This window comes from Pongo abelii, chromosome 3, assembly GCF_028885655.2.
Source record: "Pongo abelii isolate AG06213 chromosome 3, NHGRI_mPonAbe1-v2.0_pri, whole genome shotgun sequence".
Classification (NCBI taxonomy): Eukaryota; Metazoa; Chordata; class Mammalia; order Primates; family Hominidae; genus Pongo; species Pongo abelii.
Window position 1 is genome coordinate 106,866,776 of NC_071988.2, and position 21,636 is coordinate 106,888,411.

General features: G+C 38.3%; 1 protein-coding gene across 2 annotated transcripts in view; it reads left to right on the forward strand.

The window, feature by feature from the left end:
* The first annotated feature begins 2,924 nt into the window (after positions 1-2,924).
* The window catches only part of ARHGAP24 (Rho GTPase activating protein 24), a 514,188-nt gene continuing 495,476 nt past the window's right edge, over positions 2,925-21,636 (forward strand). The window contains exon 1 of one of the 2 annotated variants that reach the window (XM_009240167.4): positions 2,925-3,340. The gene's annotated coding sequence lies outside the window, so the exon portion shown is untranslated. The remainder of the gene's footprint in view (positions 3,341-21,636) is intronic. The other variant, XM_009240168.4, reaches the window with a different exon arrangement.

The window sequence follows — 21,636 nt, forward strand, 5'->3', positions numbered from 1 at the left end:
GTAATATGACAATGAATTACTCTATGCTAAGGTTTTCAAAGAATCTGACATGGAATCTGGTGAAAAACTTTGCAATTTTTAAGTTAGTGAAGTACATTAAAATACATTTTAATCCATACTCATTTAATAGTAACATTTGACCCATATACTTTAAATATTAGACAAAGTAATTATAGAAACACTGGCTGAGGTTTCCCTAACTAAATTCCATTGAAAGAATGGCCTGATAGAATCAGTGTTCAGGGGGCTTTTTCTATGGAGGCGGTTTCTTTGCTTGACTCTGGCAATACCAACACTCAAACAACTTGTCCAAATGTAGTGTAGCCATCATCTTCCTTCTCTCCTCCTCTGCTTTCATTTCTAGATCTCTGGAATCCCCCTGGTCCTAGAGTATTATACATCCTCCCTGTAAACACTGAAGTCCTTCAAACTCTGCCTGCCATTATACTGACCTTTCATAGACTTTTTTCCTAAAGGTGTCTAGGACCTGAAGATCCTGGAAAGTTAGCCCTTACCCTTGAATCATTTCTGGGTTTTGTAGAGTTTGTTTGAAGCACACCTTTAACTCAGAATTGAGGTTAACTGATAAAACTCAGCTTTAAGTAACCCTCTGGGCAAGTTCTGAGCAGAGATCCAGTGAGCTGAATGTCGGGCACCACCTCCCTGGAGTCTGTATCAGTCACATCAGCATTCTCTGATTAGAATCAGGTTTCAAGGGTCTTGTTCAAGAGTTTACTCTACGTATAAGGGATGTCTTATACAATACGTATAAGGGATGTCTCCTGGTCCCAACTAATCTACAATAAGAGAGTAGTAGTATAGTCAGAGGCCAGAGAACAATGCAGTTACTAGTTCAGGTTATATTCTCTTGTAACAGACTCCTTGCTGAGGGGCTTCTAGAAAAGGAATGCAATGGTCCACCTCTTTCTAAGTAGGAAGGGAAGAAGGGGCTTGTATTGGTGGATATAACTCCTTTCCTATCCTCTCAACTGTCTAATCCCCAAGTGACAACCATCCTCTCCTTCTGTTGTACTTTCCAGCTTAAGATAATCACATATATCACACACACCAATGAAGTGCTATCAGTTGGAAAGGGTGGAGACAGAACCAGAAGATGGGAAGGAAAAGGGCTTGAACACAGCCTGTGTGTGTATTAGAGGTGTGTCTTAATCTTTTGGACTAGGGACTACCCAGTAACCACCCTGAGTTCAGTTTTGTATCACTTTGAGACTAAACTGCTGAGGTAATATTTGTTAGATCCTGAAATAAGTTACTGACATGACAGTTTCCCTTTTTTTTTAATTTAAATGTCCCCATCTTGAATCATAATTATTGGTACTTGTCTTCCTGAGGCTTTTGAGTCTATCAAATGTGTGCAAATTTCATTTGGGTTAATGTTATTTTCCAGCTTTCATCTGAAACTGCCCATCAGCATTCACCTGCCAGGGTGTTGCTAGAACATATAAGGCCATGTGGGTTGATGAAGGTAATTTATTCCCACCAATTAGAAAATAAGCTACATTACTTCTAGCTTAGGAATTCCATACATGTTTTTAAAATGAAATATGAAACGCAATTTTTTCCCCACACAAATTAATTTGATTCATTAAAGGGCTGAGAATTCTCCCGCCAGAAAATCAAGTTTATAGTAGGACCTCAGCATGGGGTGGGGTAGATTCGTTTCTCCAAGAACTTAGAGAAAGAGGATAAAAAGGAAAAACATATCAGTGTCCACTCAGCCTTTTATTTTTGGTGTTTCTAAAACTGAACATGTGCTCTTCTTCTATATCCCTCTCTCACTGGAGATCCCTAGTGAGGACACCCCCATTCTGTGTCTTAAGGATATCTGGTGATGATTTCTAAAAGAGAGTTTTTTTTATTAGTAGTAGCAGTAGTAATTGTTCGAGATGGGGGGGGTCTCACTCTGTCACCTAGGCTGGAGTGCGCTGGCACAATTACAGCTCACTGCAGCCTTGACCTCCTGGGCTCTAGGGATTTTCCCGCTTCAGCCTCCTGAGTAGCTGGGACTACAGACATGCGCCGCCACGCCCAACTTTTTTTTTAAATTTTTTTTTGTAGAGACAGGAGTCTCATTATATTGCCAATTTTGGTCTGAAACCCCTGGGCTCAAGCGATCCTCCTGCCTCGGCCTTCCAAAGTGCTAGGATTACATGACTGATCCCCTGTAAGTGGCCTTCTAAAACAGAGATCTTTACAAAGCTTTTTGAAATAATTTGACTCAGCATGCCAGGTAACCAGAACTGTAAGATCACAATTTGAAACAGACATTGTGGTGATGGTGGGAAGAGACGGCCTGCATCAAAACAATGTTTACTACTTTGTCCTTTTGTCCCATATTGTGTAATTCCGAGAGTTCTTACACCACGGTAAGAAAGTAATTATACTTTGAATTTCTCTAAGGCTCTAGTTAGAGAGCATCCATCTAAATGTGCATTTCCAGGAATATTGGTTTAATGGCCCAGGTAATTCTGATTGGAGAAATAAAATTTTAGCGAGACAGAGTTGGTAGAAGCAAGTAAAACTGGTGTATGGGGTTTGGCCAATGAAATGCAGAACTCCTTGAGGGCAGGAGACATGTATTCACCAACCTTCTCGCGCCCACAGCCCCAGATCTGTGACCAACAAGTATCTATGATGCACTTGAAAGGAACGAGCGACGCCAGATGCGGAGGAACCAGGCAGGGCGCATTCTGTCGGTGGCGCCCGGCGGTGTAGCTCCGGCTCTCAGATAACCCAGGCGTTGGGAGGGCGGGGCTCCTGCCGGCCTCCCCTGTAGTGCGCGGCTCGAGTCCTGTGAAGCTACCAGTTGCCAAATGAAATCTGAAACCTCGGGCTGTGTCTGAAGGTTGGCCCCACTCAGTTGTTCCAGCCTCTTGTACTGTATATTTACACATTCACACACAATCACCCTTTCTAACTTCTGGGACTCTTTGCGCAACTGCTAGGATTTCTCAAGTGCATGTGGCAACACAGCCCAGCTCCGGGTGGAAACCAGCAGGGCTCTGGAGGGGCTCGGAGACCAGGGGAGCTGTCAAGGCTGCGACGGGGACCAGAGAGCAGCCTGGCGCGGGTGGCTGGGTGGCTGGGGGAATCCCCCCAACTTCCCACCACAGGCGCAGCTCTCTCGGCCGCCTATTTCCTCCGAAACCCGCGCTGCGGAGCAGCCCAGTGCATAAGGTTCAACACTTCCCCTTGTTGTGGAAAGTAAAGGAGCCTCACTACCACCTTTTTTTCTTTGCGTTTTCTTACTGCTGGTCCTGGGAGTCTTTTCCTTCGGAGCAGGAGCCCCGTCCCGCGTCTGTCTTGAGCTCCCAGCAGGGTAGGTGATGCGGTCGCGAGGGAGTGCGCGGAGCCACCGCGGCAGGGACGGACGCGGCTGCCCGCGCCAGGGGAGGGGGCTGCTGGGGGCGGGGAGGGATCGCAGGAATCCTGTGCTGATGTAGTGTGTGTGTGTGTGTGTGTGTGTGTGTGTGTGTGCGCGCGCGCGCGAGCGCATATTTGTGCCGGGGGACAGCAAGCTGGTAGTATGTCTTTCTGGCTTTAAAAATAGATGGAATTAATAAAAACCCTTTGTACAATTCAATTTCCTCTCTTGGTATCCATCCTCCCCTTCCCCGTTTGTTTCCTCTAGTATCTTATAGGAGTTCCCTATATAACAGGCGCACAAAGATAGGTTTTAATAATAAGCATATATATTTGCAAAAATATATATTTGATATGTATAAAATATGTTTTAAAAATATTTATAAATATATTACATATTAGAAATATATATCATAAAATATATACATATATTTGTAAACGCAAAGCTTTAGGGAATCTTTGGTGAATTTGAAGCCACTCAAAAGATTTTGTCCAAATGTTTTTAAAAGTAACATTTAATGATAAACATGTAATATGTTCTCATTTTTAGAAAATACTTAAGATTGCATTTATTTTATAAGTACCCAAATAGAAGGGAGATAATGTTACTCTGAATTCCTTAGATAGGTTTTCAACATCAACCAGTAATAGGGAGCCCAGACTTCTTTGTAGACTATATCTCGTTTAATTCATTTGAATTAAACAAGTAATTTCTCCAAGTAATTTCTGTTTCCAGCACATTTTATGTTACTCTTTTTTTAACCTTCCACGGCATCATTGTTTCATCTCTTTCTAAAAAGGAAATAAATAAATCGTGGTATTTGGAATATAAAAGTTGTTAAGGCTTTGCTTATACATAAATAAAACAATATGTGTTGCTATGTCTACTAAGTAAGACAAATTCATTGGAATCCAGGGATATTTGCAGTAGAGTTTAAGAGCTTTACTCAGTTACTGAGTAGAAGATGTACAGACAGATTAAATACAAACAATCTGTCCCCAGTTCCAATTAGAACTCAAAACCAATCCTTCAGGGCAAAAATGGATGATGCTATTGAACTGGGCATTGTAAAACAAAACACACAGAATGTATATATTAGAAAAAGCCAGAAAACAGCCATAAAGTCACATCAGACTTGTGAAGATCTCACTCCCCCTTTTAAATTTCTTAATACTTCCTCTTCTCTGGGCATATTTCAACTTGTAAGAGAGCTCAGTAATAAAACTTACCCTTTTATCTTCCCTGACTGCCTGGCCTTCAGGTAGCAAGTCCAGAAATCTGTTCTCTCTAGAGCCATTACTGAGTGGTTAGAGACTTCACCTTTGACATCTTGGAGGATGGAAATATTGACAAAACTCTGAAATAAATAACAGCCTACCATTCACAGGCAGTATATTCTTGGTGGAAGACCTTTAAGTGGGGATAAGAGATAAACTGAGTTTTTCGGATCTGGAATTTAGTTTGAGGTATGTGGAAGGAATATAAAAGAGGTATGGTACTAGGAAAAATAATCTGTAATTCTTTCTGCATGTGGAGGGGCTGTTGGAACTCAGACTGTCCTTGGCTTTCAACTATATTACTTGGTTTTAGTACTTCATCTCAGGGGTTTGGATTTGAGATGAGGTGGTTTCTCTGTAATATTCTTCTGTGCCTTATATACCCTGAATCTGAACTATTTTGAAAATATAAGCCTGATAATAAGTGGGAAAGAATTAAGTTATCTAGAAAAAAATCCAGTGCAGAACAAATGGCAATGCACTCTTCCAGACTAGAACATAGATTTAAGTGTAAAAGTGTTTTTGGGTGAAATCCCCAGGGAAATCCTTTCAGCTTTTGCTGGGGATAGTAATGGCCAAAGCTCTGAGAGCCTTCACGGATCATGGTTTTATTTGCTGTGTGATCTTGGACTCTGCAGGGTGAAGGGTAGGGAGGGGCAGGACGGGTGAGGAATGTGCAACAGGTGGTGATGAGTAGTCTCAGTATGATTACTTTGCTGTCTTAGCCAAAGCCCTGTTGGTGTTTACCAACAGTTCCCTTAATATTTTCACTGTGACCTACTGGCCCATTGATGAGTGTTTTCTTTCTGGCTCGATTAAAGTCTGGGTTGGTTTCTCAGGGCTGAAAGCAGGCGGTGCTACTGTACAGTCCAGGCCATGCATTTGTTTCCTGTTCTTAGTGAGTGTGGTGCTGTAGCACCGTCTTAGTTGCTTGTAGTTATTTTCCTGTGAATTTTCTGGCCAGCAGTGAAGGGTTCTTTTTCCATGAATTGAGCTATGTCATGCTGATTCCTTCCTTCTGCCATGTTTCAGTTTCTGGTACAAGTGGGTGCTTTGGAAAAACAAGATGGGGAAGGTAGGTAGAGTCTCAGTCTGGAGCCCAGTAACAAGGGACAGCCACCCAGTTGGTTACATGTGGGTGTGGAGGAGGTTGGTGATAACAAGAGCCTGAGACATCCATTCTTCACTGATCACATTTTATAGAGGAAAAAGCAGAAGACATTTAAAATGGAACGATGCCTGTTTGCTCTTAAAGCCATGGCTAAAGGACTAAGATCTCTCCCAGATACAGAAAGATATTTAAAAATACAGTTGTTAAATGGTCAGCTTAGCCATGAAGTTAATGTTCTTCATGTGAAGAGTGGAAGTCTCACATCGAGTCTCTCAATGGTAACCCATCTGTCTTTGCTATACAAACTCAAACTTTACAAGGTTCTGACGGCTTCAGCAGCTAAGTACAAGCACATTTGGAAGTGGAGGGATTATTGTGATGAAGAATCAAAGAATATTCAGTTTTCAGTGGTTATTGTGTCCATGTGTGCAGAAAAGCAGCATCTACACTCCACTGTGGCATTGCTACAATTAATCTTTACAAAGTCATATCTAACTGTGTAAGTCTCTTTTTCGAAAACCTTTGTTGGATTCCAATGACTTACAATATTTAAACTCTTTAGTATAGTTTCTAAAAGCTCTTCCAAGCCCTTTCTTTTTAGCTCCCCCTTCGTGTACAAGGGCTCCTCACTGTTCAGACTTCTGATCTCTGGTTCATGGCTTCATTCTCCTGGAATGCCCTCTGCCTGAAAGTCTCTCTTGATTCTTGGTGGCTCACTTCCAGTGGAACTTCCTTCGGGAAAACTTACCCAATTCCATGAAGAATTAATCATTTCATCTTGTCTGCTTCTATAGCATTTTGAACATACTTTGAATAATTGTTGCAATAATTTTTATGTATTTCCCCTGTCCTCTCTCACAAATACTGTGAGTTCCTCATTGGGTAGATTGGTGGTGAGGGAGCCCCCTGAATTCAAGCCCCCAGCCCAGTGTTTGAAACATAGTAGACATCTGTTAATGTTTCTCCAATAAGTGAGCAAGTAAAGTCATAAATAAATGAAATACTGGTCCACTCCAACTTATGAAGATAGTTATATCCCAGAAGTCCATTTGAAAAATGTCTATTTGGTCTCAGAGTTCATTTTCCAAGTATAACAATGCTACAAAACATAATTCACTTTCCAGACCAGCCCACACATGCCTATTTAATCTCTATAATAGAGGAAATATTGTACTTTTGCATATCTAAAGCAAAAGCAAAACAAACAAAAACTACTGTGAAATCATCTTTTTCTTTTGGAAATCACAAAATACACTTGAGTTTAAAGAAAACAGAAACAATTATAATAGATATAATTATATTGTGGAATAACAATTATTCCACAATTGTTTTTTATATTGTACTATAAAATCTGTAATCTATGAAATCCCAGTGGGAGGTCCTGGATTTGGCTGTGAAGACTAATAATGAAGTTAAATTTGGAGATCCTGCTTATTGAATGGGCAATAGTCTTAATTAATCAAACAAAATAGAAACACTAATTTTGGCTATTTAATAATTATCTGGAGTGCTAGTGCTTGAGGGAAATTAGTTTAATTAAAGGAGAATGTGGAGCTGGATGGAGAAGAGGAAATTTAGAGGGACACCTTCTTTCGTGTTACAGTTTCTTTATTGTATTGATTTTCCTTTCATCTCATTTGAGCACTGAGGCAAATCCAAAGTTTCTTCCTGAAAAAAATTGTCTTTGTCTGCAGTTATTTTTGCTAATATGTAGAAAGGGGCTTACACACTGTTTAGACTAAAATACATATGGGCTTATTTTATTTTCAGAGCAGTGTTACCTTTGTCACGTGCATACCTGCCAGTTAGCACGTGGATAATACATATTTTGATCAAGAATTCATACGTGTGGTTCAGGGTATAGCCAGAGATTGAAAGCTCAAGTTTCTCCTTATTCAGCATCTCTGAAAAGCCTGGAACTACCATCACTGATATTTAAGAGTAATAGTCCAATCGCTAATTGCTCTAAGTTTTCTAAACTCTCTATATCAAATTACATAACCAGAAATGTACTTACTATAATCACATTACAATACTCTTTTGTTAAAATGTCAAAATGTCTTTATTACGCTGTGCTTTAATATGATACCCCCCCTTTTTAACTACTGAGAGTCAATATAAAAGAGATGAGCTGAAATGGAAAGAAATATCTTGGCACCTTATGTTATGCGTTTCAAATTCTTTATATAAGGATTTCCATGATAAATTCCTTTTTGCCTTGACTGCTAGGAATTTTTAAAAGTATATCTTTTCTGATTAACTAGTGGGTTTTTTTGGTTAGAAAAAAGACAGGCTAAAAATTCACCATGCTTCTCAGTTTGACTTGTCACCCAAAAAGCTCTGAACTAAATTTGATGCTCAGTTGTACGCTAGTCAAGGTTTTTGTATGATATGGTTCACATCATCTTATTGTCACTTTTAATACCCTTATGATACCCATAAGTGTACCAAGCTAATTAAGCTAAGTTAAATCCATGATGAAAATAGATTGAATAGTTGCATCACTTTTTTTTTCTTGATACAATTAGTTAAATATTTATAAATTTGTATGGTATGGCTTTAGTTTTTTGGAACCAATAATTGTTTTCTAGGTCACTTTTTATAGTTCCTTGAAACATTCTCTGTAGTGCTTTTATACTCCCTGATAGATAAAATGACCTTTCTTTCAAATACTACATTTTTTAAAAAACGTAGAAAAAAATCACGTTTTAGTAACTTTGAAAGTAGATACTAAGGCCAAACGTGAGTTCTTTTCAATATGTGTATCACAGATGTATAGAAGAATTCCCTTAGGGATGTCGCTGAGAAATGTAAGAGAAAACCTTTTGTTTTTTCTTTTTTTTTTTACAAATTGAATCTATCAAAAAATTGAGGCTGATGGAGCTGTAATTAGGGCTGTTTTCAAACCATCAAATTGAGCCTTCAGAAAATAATTTTTCAAATTCTCCAAAAAGGGAGAATATAACTTTCATTTTGTCTTGAGTTTTTTCTCTCTCTTTGAATCTAAGACTCTCATAATAATAATCATCCTAAAGAATTAAGTACTTCTTCTACGTACCAAGTACTCCATGAGATATTTTTACATACATTACTTCTGATTCTAGTAGTAATTTGAATTAGTAATTCTAGATGTAATCTATGTTATATTTAATCCAGATATTTTTATTACTATTGTATGGGGATGTTTAGGCTCAGAGAGGTAAATAAAGTTACCCAAGGTAATGTAGACTTGAACGTCAAAACCACATCTGCATAAGTCCAAATACCCTGCCATATTTACTATGTCCCTTTCCTCTCAGTGCTTTTCAATTATGAATTTTAGAATAATAAATTATATATTTCATGGGTTTGGCATATAGGATAGACCCTGATCTCAATATGATTTTCATGAACTGGCCTTGGAGCTCTCTTGCAGGTCTTCTAGATGACAGCATTCTAGTGCTGATGAGTTGGGACCTGTGGGATGGGTTACCACTACCAAGGTTGGCTAGTGAGAAAAGAGGCTTTATCTACCATGGGCCAGTAACTGAATCAATCTATAGTGATTAGCCTAACCAGACTATTTTCTGGTGAGAAGTGAACAGGAAAGGTGTGGTCCACAGAGATCCAGTAATCTGTATCCATTACTTCATTCCATGACATGGGGACATACGTCCTGGGAGCACTGTGAGCAACAGGTGGAGGCAAAGAGGAGGCAAGTGGTCCCCAGTTTAAGAATAGAGGCCCAGCTTGGGAGAGCTGAAATAAAACAAAAAATGATGATTTCTTTGGGGAGATAGCAACTGAGGAAAGAAGAAAAGTTGGGTTAGTAGTGTTAGTACTCACTGGGCACACAAAGTAAAATGAGCTACAGGGAATGGGATTTCAAAGCCAGTCTTTCTCAGAGAAGGGGAATTATTAGAGGAATTATTGGAGTGCATCTCACTCCTGTTTGAGGAGATACCTAGAGAGGAGAATTCTACAGCTACCTTGAAGGGTCATCCTTGATTGTTTCATTTTGTTGGAAATATCTGGTTTAAAATTTTCTTATATGGAGAAGCTTCCAGCAAGAAAAGATGATCCGGTGGAGTTAAAAGAGCCTCATGTTATCTTCTTGCAACCTAACTGTGTAAATCCAGGATTAGCCACACAAATACTACCTTCGGTGTCATTTTGGTTTTCACATCCCATTATGGTTTGTCATTGTGAAATAGTCAAGTGAAATGTTGATGATTTTATATAACGTCATGTATGGGTTATACAGCAGATCTCTGCTTTCTCACATTTCTAAATAATTTATTGATTGGAGACTTCATTTATTGGTGACAACGTATGCTTTCATCGTGGAATAACTTTTCAGTACCTATAAGGTTAGGTAAGGTTGGTGGGTTCCAAGGAGGAGCTGGGATCTTTGTGCCTGGAGACAGGTAGAAGCCATGGGAACTGCCTCATGAGGAGCTCTGGGAACCCCTGCACAGCAGTTCAAGCTGACAAGGGAGGGGGAAGGGCAGAAGCAAGGTCACAGGATAACAAGCGCCAGAAGCCAAGAAATCAGGAGAAAAGGCAAATCCGGAGACAGTACTGGGAACTAAAAGCCCAGGGAAAGGGAAAGGAGACAATGTTTGATGTGGCAATTAAGAATGCCATTTCTATGTAAGAATAGATAACAATGATTGAAGCCTTACTATGTGCTAGTTTGGCCCTGTGCTTGTCATAGGTTATCTCATTTAATCCTCACAGTTCCTACATGAGCCGTATCTCTCTCCTATAGATGGGAAAACCAAAACCTGGAGAGGCTTAGTAGCTTTTGCCAAAAATCACACAGCCACTACATGGTAGATCTGAGGTTCAAATTAAAGTATCTCACTCCAAGAGAGCAACCTTTAACTGTTATGCTCTGGAATTAGACCTACATTCTAACCTGGCTCTGAAATGCTTAAGCCCTGCAACCTCGGGGAGGTTGCATTCACCGATTTTAACTACAGTTTTCCTCTCCGTATATATGGGCATTTAATGACACCTACTTCATAGTGTTAATGTGAGTTCTTAATTTATGAAGTGAGCCATGAATGAAAAGACTGGAGGGGTGTCTGGCACCTGATAAATATCAATACAAGTTAATAGTTGTTATTAAATTCAGTGACAAATGGGGAATCCTGAGCAGTATTTTTCAAATTGTAGGTCTTAATCGAACAGTGGTCATAAAATCAAATTACTGGCTTATGACCAACATTTCTTTTTGAATGAAAAGGAATAGAATAAGATAGAATAGATGGAAAAAAACTCAGTGTTCATTATATTTAGTAAAAATAGGCCAGGCGCTGTGGCTCACGCCTATAATCCCAGCACTTTGGGAGGCTGAGGTGGGTGGATCACCTGAGGTTAACATGGAGAAACTCCATCTCTACTCTAAGTTCAAAAATTAGCTGGGCGTGGTGGCAGGTGCCTGTATTCCCAGCTACTCAGGAGTCTGAGGCAGGAGAATCGCTTGAACCCTGGAGGTGGAGGTTGCAGTGAGCCGAGATGGCGCCACTGCACTCCAGCCTGGGCAACAAGAGCGAAACTCCATCTCAAAAATAAATAAATAAATAAATAAACAAATAAAAATAAATAAAAATATAAATAAATAAAAATTGTTTCATATGTTTTAATTTGTGTGTGTGTATGCGCATTTCATACACTGGGTAGAAATGAAAAATGTGCTTCTGATTATTTATAACTGTCAAAAAATAAATATTTTTAAAAACCTTTAAGGGTGCAATTCTCAAGTTTGGTACTGGGACCAGCAGCATCAGTTCCACCTGAGAAATGCAAATTACTGAGCCCCACCCAGGACCAGCCACTGCCTTTAACAAGGCCTCCAGGTGATTCTGATGTACACTAAAGCTTGAGGACCACTTATTATTCAAAGGTGGCATTTGGAAATCATGAAAAAGCTAGATACTTAAGATATATCTAAATACTTAAGAGTGATTAAAAGTACACATTGATATTGTATTGATTGAAGATTTTAACTGGCCACAGGATTCTGTCCAGTGTTTGTGTGACTTCGATTTCGTGTAGGTTTTTTCCCTGTTTTCCTATGCCATCTACTCGTAGTGCAGCTGACTAAATCCCACAGAAGTCAATTAGTTTATATGTAAAAGGATGCTGACTAGCTAGATTCTGTACCTTCTTCTAGAACTATAGATTCTTTGTATGTTGCCCCGAGCCTGGGGAGTCATTTGAAATATTTTAATGATAATAGTTCAGATGCCTAAATGACTGTAAAATTAGAAAGTATTAAAAATTCATAAAAACAACACTGGATATTTTATTAATTGACATTTGTTTTGAAAAGCACAGGCAGATGGGAAATTGGAAATGGAGTTAATGCGATACTAATATTGATGATAAAAATTTGATAAAAATGGAAATATAAATTTGTACACTGAGAATTTTTTTCCCCTCAAAGAAAACAGTGAGTGTATTTAAGATATTTGTCGATTGTACATCATTACTTAAAAGGGCAAGCAGATAATATTTTATTCACCTTCCTTTGTTCGTTGTGTGTAATGTTATTTACTGTTTTTGTTTATGTTTTTCTTTGAGACATGGTCTCACTTGCTGCCTAGGCTGGAGTGCAGTGGTGCCATCTCGGCTCACTGCAACTTCCACCTCCCGGGTTCAAGCGATTCTCCTGCCTTAGCCTCCCGAGTAGCCGGGACTATAGGTGCCCACTACCACGCCAGGCTGATTTTTGTCTTTTTAGTAGAGATGGGGTTTTACCATGTTGCCCAGGCTGGTCTCAAACTCCTGACCTCAAGTCATCTGCCTGCTCAGCCTCCCAAAGTGCTAGGATTACAGACATGAGCCACCGACCGTCATTTACTGTTATATTTGGTTTATGGTTGGTAGGCTGTATTTGCTTTAAGACTTAAAAGCATCCTATTTGAAAACACTGCATCCAGATTCGCTAGAAAAGACTTGAAGGTGTTCTTTTTCATTTTTTTCCTTAAAAAAATATTGACTTGGGGACAGGCGAAGTGGCTCACACCTGTAAGCCCAGCACTTTGGGAGGCTGAGGCGGGTGGATCACGAGGTCTGGAGATCGAGACCATCCTGGCTAACACGGTGAAACCCCGTCTCTACTAAAAAAAATACAAAAAATTAGCTGGGCTTGGTGGCGGGCGCCTGTAGTCCCAGCTACTTGGGAGGCTGAGGCAGGAGAATGGCGTGGACCTGGGAGGTGGAGCTTACAGTGAGCCGAGATTGCAGTGAGCCGAGATGGCACCACTGCACTCCAGCCTGGGTGACAGAGAGAGACTCCATCTCAAAAAAAAAAAAAAAAAAAAAAAATATATATATATATATATATAGCCTTGGATTTTTAAAACGTAGGCTTTCAGTAGGTATATATATTAACTGTATGTTTTGAAAGGTCTTCCTTTATTTTTTGTTTAAATAAATGCTATTTAACAATGTGAAAAGGACATTGAGAAAAGATTTGGGAAGATGTGGACTCTAATCCTACCTCTGGTATTAATTAGTGCCTGAGAACTCAGACAAATCACTTAGTTTTTCTAGACTTCAGTCTCCTTACCTGTAAAATAAGAGGGCTAGAGTAAATTCTTTCTAAGGTTGTTCCAACATTGAAAAGTCTATGCTGCCAAATGGCAATGTGCTCCTTTTGAACAATTTTTTTTTTTTTTTTTTTTTTTTAGAGAGTCTCACTTTGTCACCCAGGCTGGAGTGAAGTGGTGATCTTGGCTAACTGCAACCTCTGCCTCCCGGGTTCACATGATTCTCTTGCCTCAGCCTCCCGAGTAGCTGGGATTACAGGCATGCACCACCATGCCTGACTACTTTTTATTTTTATATTTTCAGTAGAGACGGAGTTTCACCATGTTGGCTGGGCTGGTCTCGAACTCCTCACCTGAAGTGCTTCACTCACCTTGGCCTCCCAAAGTGCTGGGATTACAGGCTACTGCGCCCAGTCATTTAGAATAATTTTGTAAGACTGTGGCTATGTGTATGCATTTGGCAGAACTCTGAAAAATGGGTATTTGATTTTATAGAGGAGTGAGGATCTGGAAGGGATATCTATAACATGATAAAGTTTAGTGTGACCATTGCTTGACAGATTTCATGTACCATTGGGCTAGTTTTCATCAGCTGCGGTTTTGGGGGGATATGTGATACCCTAACAAGGAGGAATTTGAAAATGTATGAGGGTGTTTTTTTTTTTTAATCATGACAATGACTGGATGAAGCTACTGGCATTTAATACAAGGGTCAAGATACCAAATGTCCTGTAATATGTGTATGATGGTCTGTCACTACAGTGAATTTTTCTTCCTCAAATATAAAAGATCTCCCCATTGAGAAACTGGCTAATTAAGTTAAAAGATTGAGTTTTAACTTCATATTGTGTGAAATCATCTGGGAAATTGGAAATAAAGTCATACTTTCTGCCGTTTTGGTAAAACAAATGCAAACAATATCTATTCTTAGATGACAACTGGTGTTTATGATGCATGAGAGAGAACAGCCTCCAGCTCTCTGCACTATGTATTGACGATGCAGTAAGAAAAGCAGTGAAAATATTGGCTCTGTTAGTACGGTGAGCAAACATAACTTAAGGACATACTAGTAATAGTTCCTTTAAGTTACTAGTTTCTTGATGACAGCCATATTTTTAATGAAATGGCTTGCGGAAATTTCCATTCAGTGTAACTAAACATTTCTTGAGTTCAAATAAATGCTATGATGAAAGCATTGCATGCACAGATTTCATTCCCTGTGATAAGAAATGCTACTTGATTAACAGTGCTATACAATATACTGAGTACTTCCTGTCCCTCCTCCTGAACTTGTCCTGGCCTCCTCCTGCATGTGTATTGGCTTTGTAAATTCTGGGTCAGGCTAAGTAAGGATAAAGCTCCTTCAGCAGGAATGACTCATCCAGGGCCTTTTCAAGAACCTTTGTAATGTTTTCAAATTTAAGGTGAGTTTTGCTTTGGAAACACTTAAATTACAGGATCATTTTCTTAAAATTCATTTCTCTTTCATCTTACTTCTTGCATTTGTCAAGTCCTTGGTTTGCTTGGTTGCTTGTGTGTATATATATATAAATACTGTGAGACACTGTAGGTATGAAAGGTGTTGTATGGATAAAATTGTTGCCTAGCAAGCCGAAGCCACCTTGATATTTTCCATGAAAGAAATTCCTGCCCCCTCCGACTTTTTTTGGTAAACCTGGTCTTAACACCTCCTCTGGAGAGAGGAAAAAGGGAGGTGTAATTTAAATGTATAACTTCACCTTTCCTATAAATTTGGTGAAAGTTTAGATTAGAGGAGAAGAATAAAATTACAGAAATATAAATGAAAAGTCTTTCGGATAATCATTCATGTTCATTATCTAGCTAGGCCTCCACAACAGTCCAATAACAAATTAAAATTTATTCTAAATGAAATATAGCATTGTAGGTCCTCTTAGAATAAATTCATACGACTTCAGAATAAAAGCCTACTTAGAAAACAGCTATTACCATCTCTCCTCCAATCTTTCCATTGGAAAATGAGTCCAAAGTGATTGAGGTGATTTGCCCCAGGACACGTGGTAAGGAACAAGCATACCAGGCTCTTGAATTTTGGCAACTGGCCTATTTCTCAGGAGCTTTTCTCACCTGGGGTTCCCTGAGAGAACTGAACTTAAATGCTCTCCTAAGACATCTGATGCATATAATGAATTGCCTCTTCTGCTTTGCAACTAGAAGGGTACTAGTTAAGTATCATCTTTGGCAAAAATTGAGGAAAGAGTCACTAGTATGATTTTCTGTGTTCCATTGTTTAGATGAGAAACGTTTTGGCTCAAAAGAGAAAGAGAATGTGTAATTAACATCTTTGAAAGCATTTTTATGGAACTTAGATTAACCCTAAAGGCAGCTGAAAATTGTACCATATTGATTTCAAGGTGTAACTTGTAACTTGTTTTTGGTTACATTTTTAAGCTAATTCCTTCTACATTCCTTGTAATAATATTAATTATGTTTGAACCCATTTAATGTAAATTGAATATTCTTCACACTGTAGATTTTCAATTAATTCAGCCTCCAAACCACATCAGAACTGTACATTATTTTATACTCTTCATGTGCCTGAAAAACAACAAATAAGTAAGTCTGATGGCATTTAACACTTAAGAGGTTTCACGCAGAAAGTAAAAATAAAAACGAAAAATAACGGGTTAATCTCTTTAAGCACTGCCTTGACCAGTCAAATAATCACTGAAGGTGAGTGAGAGAATGGATGAGGAGAGAAAAAGAGGATTCGGCTCATGGTGACTGCTGTGCAAATCTGAGAAACAGGGAGAGTTGTTTCTGTGCAGGGCTTTTATTATCTCTCTGTTTGCAGTCCTATCCTTGACTATTTAATTTGTGGAACATTCCAGGGAGTATCCTTAGCTTCCCTGACATGAGCCTGAGACTGGGGCTTGACGACTCAGAGGGACTCCTTTCTTAAACAGGAGAGGTCAAATAGAGCAAGCTGGCCCTGCAGCTTATGGCTCAGCTGGGTGAGACAGACTCTTCATCTGGAGCAAGGTGAGCCCTTTGTGCAGCTGAGATGTGGGGTGCCAGAGGATGCTGCTCCACATACCTTTGCAGGAAGCTTTGAAAAATATAGGATGTGGTCTCAGAAACACTGGGTTATTTCTGTAGCTCAAAAGAAAGAATACTAATACTTAGATTTCCTTCCGACATTTGCTCATGGCTCAATGGTGTCCCTTCTGGGACTGTGCTTCTGATATATATTTCCAAGCAAGAATAGGACAGCAGTGGCTTGTGAGGGTTAGAACTTACTTGTTTAGCAAATAACACTCGGACCAAATATAGAGCAATAGTGATAGTGGCATGTTTTTACTGATGTTTTCTATTAGTTTGATGTAATGAAGATTTTCTTAATCTCTTAGAAATAGCCATTAAGTAAAATAAAATTATATTGAACTATCTGATGGAAATGCCAAGCAATTAGTGTATGACATCATTTATGAGCTGTATTATTAATGTGAAATGCTAGAATAATTCAGCAAGAGTAAATGACATGCAAAGGTCATATTACCATGGGCCTGGAGGGGGCAGAAATGGGAGGGAGAGGGAGAATAAATATATATGTCATGTTAAGGTAGAATGTGATAAAATTACTGGTGATATTTTGTATTAGCCTGAGATATGCTGAATTACAGTTGGTGATGCTTTTTGTCAAGGTAGTTAGGGAACAGGTCTAGTGATTGCTTACAAGATTAGAGATTGATTCCTGATACCAATGTTGACCCATAAATTGTAGCTAGAACAATTAAGACGGTGTTTACAGGCTTGGAGGCAGTCAGCAGAAGCCTCTGGTTCATAGGAACCAGGTTATATTTTGCCTTAAATCTGAGCTTTGCTTTGAAATAAAGATATTAGATGCTTTTTCTTGAGTTGGTAGTTCTTTGCTTTGCAATTTCCTGGTATTCCATTGTTAAATTACAATTCTCGTTAGAATTCATTCGCACATGAACCAGTTTACCCTTTCTGAATTTCGTGCCATAATTGATTTTAATAAGAGGCAGGGAAGCATCATTATTGTCTGACCATTAAGAACTATAGTTAAACAATCAAGCCATAGAACATTTGTTTGGGAGCTTTGAGGAAGGTTTAATTAGCCCTAGCTCTTGTTAGAATGATGCATTTACCTCTTGCAGGTCTATGAATTTAGCACTTTTTGTTTGTGGTGAATTAGTGGCCACCGACTAGTATTTGATAGAATCAAAAAGATTTGTTATTTTGCCCCAAAACAGAGCTTGTATGACCGGACATTATAAAACCCTTGATAATTGTAGAATTTATTAATAAAAATTTTCCCCACAGGGACCACTCTATAATTCCAAATATCTCAGATTTTTCTCATCTTCATATGTTTATTCCAACACAAATGCTTCTTTCTGCAAACTCCCATTTGCCTTTGCTTAATATAATAGGTTTGTTTAGTTTTACGTTCTCCTGTTATTTAAGCAAGATTGAATCTTTTTTTCCACCTGCAATTGGTATTTATAAGGGTCATACAAAACTTGTTACTTTAGGTTGATCAATTACCTTATTATCTTGTTTTGTCCCCTTGGAAGTTATGACAAAATGGTGCATAATACCAAATGTCTTGTAATTCATCACATAAAAATAATGCTTGCTCAGACTAATTTTAACTTGATAACTTTTTCATAATTAATGATTGGTTTTAGATCATAATTTTTTAGCTTATTGATGGCTAATGTGGTACATTCTTCCATTTAAAGTAAGCCCTTAAGAAAATAACAATTTTGTTATCTCTCATTTCCTCTAATTTTTGTGTTTACCTTTAAATATCAAATTCAGAAATATAATTATAAAAATAAGTAACAGAAACTATTCTATTCTGGTATTAATTGCCACTTACTGTTCTTGGACTTTTTCAATTATTTTAATTAATAAATTAGCTAGGCTGTATTTCAACTTGGACATTATCCAGAAATCACCTTGGGTCTGTTTAACACACACACACACACACACACACACACACACACACACACACACACACACACAGCTGTGTGGAAACCAGGCTGGAGGGAGCAATTATGCTGAGTAGGAGTCCCAAGAGGGGTTCTGTGTGCACTAGGTACTTCCTGGGGACTTGGAACTGATGGTTTTTATCTAGGCTGTTGCCCTGAATCTATACTTGTTTCTTAGCCCAAGGAAGGCTCTGGCCAGAGTACTGTCAACCAAGTGTCTTGTGATGAGAACCTCTAATGCCTCTGGGTGTCTGGAGTGCTATCTCATAGAATTAGCCTCAAGTTGAACTCCCTTAGAAGTTTCAGCTGCTTCATGTTCTGAATTCTAATGAATTTGAAACTATACTGAGCAGGTGACAGCTGTGAGTGGGGGGCCACATCACCAGCTTATTTACTTTTATTCTAATTCAAAGTGATAGGCCCCTTCGTCTTTGAAATTAAATGTCTTGTTTCTATTCTTTCTGTAACCATTTTTTTGTCTTTTGTCTTTCTTCCATTTTGGTTATTTTTATTTCCTCTCTCTCTTCCTCGCCATTCCCTCTTCCTCCATATTTCCTCCCTCTTCCCTCCTCCCTCCTTCCCTCCCTTCCTTCCTTCTTCTGTTCTTTGCCTTTTCTCTTTGTTACCCTAGAACCTTGTCATATCAGTTTCCTCTAAGGACCAAACTTTCTTATGATCTTTTTCTTCGTCTATTCCTTCTTCTTCTTATTACTGGTCATGGTGTTTATTGGCCCTCTTTCTTCTTCAGTTACACATTTCCAGGATGTGCCACCTGGTCGATATCTTCATTTCTTTTGGACTCCAAAGCCATGGACTACATATTTGACTTTATATTTCACTAAATATTTCACTTTAACTGTTCAAAACTGCTTGAATGAACTGCTGTATGATTATTATTAGCTCCTCTTTTCTACTCCTATCCTCATAAAGCTTTTATGGAAATGTAAAACCCGATAAGCAGCTGGTTTGATAAATATTACTGTGATAATGGATTCAAAAAAACCTATATTTAAAGAGTCAATCTGCTCTAACATTCACTAACAGTGCCAACTCACTTAAAACATTTTTTTAAATGGGGATAATTGTCAAACGGGATAATATGGCTGAAAACATTTCATGTTACAAATGATACTTATTGCTACTGAGATTTACTATCAAAGAGAGACACTATTCAGTGTCACAGGACATTTCAAAATCTATATTTTATTTTTTTAACTTTTTATTTCAAAATAATTTGAAACATAAAAAGTTGCAAAATGTATTCCCATATAACCTTTTCTAAATGTTAGCATTTTAGAGTTATCAAAACCAGAAAATTAACACTGATAAAATACTATTAACTAATCTATAGTTGTTATTCAAATTTCATCAATTATCTCACCAATATCCTTTTTCTAGAGCAAGAGACAAACAGAAATCATACACAACATTTACTTGTCATGTTTCTTAGTTTCCTCCAATCTGGGTAGTCTTTCCATATCTTACGAGATCTTGACACTTTTGAAGTCTAGTGACCAGGTATTTTGGAGAATGTCTCTCACTTTGTGTTCTGATAATAAAAGTCAGGTTGTACATTTTTGGCAAGAGTACTGTAGAATTAGTGCTATCCCCTTCTCAGTGCATCATATCAGGAAGCGCATGATGTCAATTTGTCTAAATACTACTGATGTGAACTCCAATTCTTCATTCTAGGCTGGCCAGGTTTCTCTACTATAAAGTTGCTAGTTTACTTTCTGTAACTAATAAGCATTATGTGGAGAGATACTATGTAAATGACCAGTTTTTTCTATCATACTGCCAGCTATGAATTTTGTACTTATTGATCATTCTTGCCTGAAACAGTTGTCACTATGGTGTTTGCCAAATAGTGATTTTCTATCTTCATCATTCCTTCTACCATTATTAGTTAAAATTCTTCTATGCGGAAGTTTTCCCTTACCCCCCACTTACTTACTTTCAATTATTTATGTATATCAGTATGGACTCATGGGTATCTGTTTCATTCTATGAGTTATAATCCATTACAATTGATATTTATTTTGTTGCTCAAATTGTCCACATTTGACCATTGGAAGCCCTTTAAGTTGGCTCTTGTGCCCTTTCTTCATATCACCATCATTTTTGAACATTCTTATTTTCTGGTACCACAAGACACTCTAGGCTCTTCTTGTACTCCATTTGATCCAGACCATGAGTCAATCATTTTCTAAAGACACCAGATTTCTGTTATTAAAGAATAGAATTTAGAAACCAAAAATCTGGGTGTTACTTGTGCTTATTCACAAAAGAATGTATCTTTTTTCTACAGTCTATTTACTTATTTGCTTAAATCTTCCATACACATAAAGTACTTTCAGAATTGTTCATCCATACTTCTGTGAAAAATATTTACTAACAAGAGTACAATATTTAGCCTTAGAAGATAGAGTCAAAACGCTTTATTTCCTAAGTTACTTTTCTTCTCTTCCTCATCGTGAAAAATTTTGTGCTTTGACCTACAAGGAAAACTATGGTGACTTCATGTTGACCTGAATATTTACATACTTAAGTGAGTTGTCTACAAATCAAGGTTGTATTTTTTAATAGACTGATTTTGATACTTGCTTTGTTGTTGATATGAAAATGAAGCCTCATATTTCTATCATGTTTTCTTTTTTTTCTTTATTTCTTCTAAAAAAATGGTATGCATGTGCAGAACGTGCAGCTTTGTTACACAGGTATACATGTGCCATGGTGATTTGCTGCACCTACTGACCCATCCTCTAACTTCCCTCCCCTCACACCCCATCCCCCAACAGGCCATCGTGTGTGTGATTCCCCTCTCTGTGTCCATGTGTTCTCATTGTTCAACACCCACTTATGAGTGAGAACATACAGTGTTTGGTTTTCTGTTCCTGTGTTATATGTAACATTATTATACATTTTTTTTTACTCTTTTAATATCTTTAATATTGGCCAAGGTGGGTGGAACACGAGGTCAAGAGATCGAGACCATCCTGGCCAACAAGGTGAAATCACGTCTCTACTAAAAATACAAAAATTAGCTGGGCGTGGTGGCGCCTGTAGTCTCAGCTACCCAGGAGGCTGAGGCAGGAGAACCGCTTGAACCCAGGAAGTGGAGGTTGCAGTGAGCCAAGATTGTGCCATTGCACTCCAGCCTGGTGACAGAGCAAGACTCTGTCTCAAAAAAAAATAAAAATAAAAATAAAAATAATTAAGTCTGTCATGTAGGAAATAAAATAACAGAAAATAGCCGCCTTTCAAGTTTCTGTAACTGAATACAAGATAAAACTTCATGAAAACTCTCAAGAAAAAGAGTGAC